Source organism: Halyomorpha halys, unplaced genomic scaffold (assembly GCF_000696795.3).
Source record: "Halyomorpha halys isolate HHAL.00 unplaced genomic scaffold, Hhal_1.1 Scaffold1198.1, whole genome shotgun sequence".
Lineage (NCBI taxonomy): Eukaryota > Metazoa > Arthropoda > Insecta > Hemiptera > Pentatomidae > Halyomorpha > Halyomorpha halys.
Genome location: NW_027116338.1, coordinates 251,744 through 253,769, shown reverse-complemented (window position 1 = coordinate 253,769; position 2,026 = coordinate 251,744). Strand labels below are relative to the sequence as shown.

The following is a 2,026-nucleotide window of genomic DNA, read 5'->3' as shown; positions in this document are numbered from 1 at the left end:
TAAATCGGATATCAAAAAAAAAAAAAAAAAAAAAAATTTTTTAAAAAAATAATAATAAAATTAAATTTAAAAAAAAAAAAAAAAAAAAAAATTAATTGAGAATGAAAATCGAAAACTGTCTTCTACAACGAAAATCAAAACAATCTTTCATAGCACCAAGGGTACTCAACTGATTGACTTTAAATTTGTATGGTTGACACTAATCAATGTTTGATTTGAATTTGAGGTATATGAAAATACTATAATAATTGTTTAAATATATTTGAGTGACTTTTTATTGCTTTTAAATCTAACAAATTTATGCTTTAAAATTATGATTAGAATGACTCGGGTTTCCAACGGTGCCAAAAATTTGATTTTGGAGTAACGTAGGTATCTTAAAACTTGGTTTAAACAGGAAATAGGATTTTTTTCGGGCATTGATACCGAATATGAATTTAGTTTTATATTTTAAATTTTAACCTATTCTATTTATTTTATTTTTTATTTTCTTACTTTACATTTTTTTACTTCGACAGGTGATGGAAATTATTGGTATACCACTAAAACATTGAATGTCTAGAATTGAATACCCCAAGTGAATAGAAATCAGGAGCAATTATCATGGCACTAAAAAAAAAAATCGATAAATAAATAAGAATAATGTGTTCTCCGTGGTATAGCAAATAAAACTGCAAATAGCTTACATTTGATAAGTTAGATAGGCCTTAACTAATAAGGAAATTTTTTGAGCGATACTAAAAATTTTCTTTACGCGTATACTTATTCTTTTAGATGCATAATAATTATTTTTAGTGATTTTTGTTGAAATAATTTTTTCCAGGAAATAATAAGTCGATACTCTGTATGTACCAGCTCCCGTTCTGGAAACTGTTAAATGTACGATCTCGCAGGCGGTCAGTAGTACATATCCTGTGCCAAAACGAAATTTAAATGAGCTTTATAATACCAATTAATTGATCTTAATTATAAAAAAAATTTAAACTTTTAAATTGCTCATTTCCAATCAGTTTTGATAATTAACAGATGTTTTTAGAAATGTATTTATTTATAATTATAATACTTTTTGAGCATAATTATATTAAAATTGATAGAAATAAGTGTCTGTATTAAACGGCATTTATTAAAGATAAAAACTATTTCATTATTTATTCACAAAGTTAAAAGTAAAAGAATTAAAGGCAGACTATCGTAGTTTCAGACGGAAAAAGGAAGAACGCTGGGCGGTAACTGGGACAGGTGCTGTACCACATTTTTTGTTCCTTCTAGCTTGGTGATGAATGAGACCTGAACGTATTTTTCTAGCATTTCTAATAGGTTTTTGATTTCAATGAAACTGTTTTAAAAATTCTCATTTATTTATTTCACTCTGGTACAAAATGCGTATCAGTGAATTATCAAGAATTAATCAAAAAACACTTCAATAAACTAGCAAACAGTAGGTGACAACGATTGGTCCACATTTCTCTAAAATCACTTTTACAGATTTTGTAGAACCTACGTCATACAAATTAGTGAAAAGTAATAATACATTTTATAGTGATTATTATAATCCCTTAAGCAGTTATAAAGTGCCATGCACTCGATAAAATATTAAATATAAATGTAAAGTTCACTATTGCTTAAATAATCTAATTGAATAGTTTGAGGCAAGAATGTGACGAGTTACAATTTTAAAAACCATTAGAATTTGCTGCAATTTTTTTCTTTGCTTCTCTCTAAAACTATTTATTGCGGTTATTTGTCCAACACCACAATCATCATATCAACTTCACGCACCCATGGGAAGAAGAAACAAAAAAATCATTGACAATAGTAAAATGATTTTTTAAATGTTGTTTATAAAATTAGAAATGTTTAGGGTCTTAAAAGGGCCTCATGTTAGTCGTAGAGATAACATGAAATTTTTAAACCTATTATTTGCTTGATTTATAGGTTTAAAAAAAAATTAAATTATTTATAATCTTTAAATTTCTTTCTTGAGACTGGCAATTATTTACTAAATAATTCAACAACACTATCCAAA

General features: G+C 26.4%; 1 protein-coding gene across 6 annotated transcripts in view; it reads right to left on the bottom strand.

Moving 5' to 3' along the window:
• Positions 1-2,026, bottom strand: part of LOC106688768 (sodium/hydrogen exchanger 9B2) — a 182,035-nt gene that overhangs the window by 35,466 nt on the left and 144,543 nt on the right. The window lies entirely within an intron of this gene.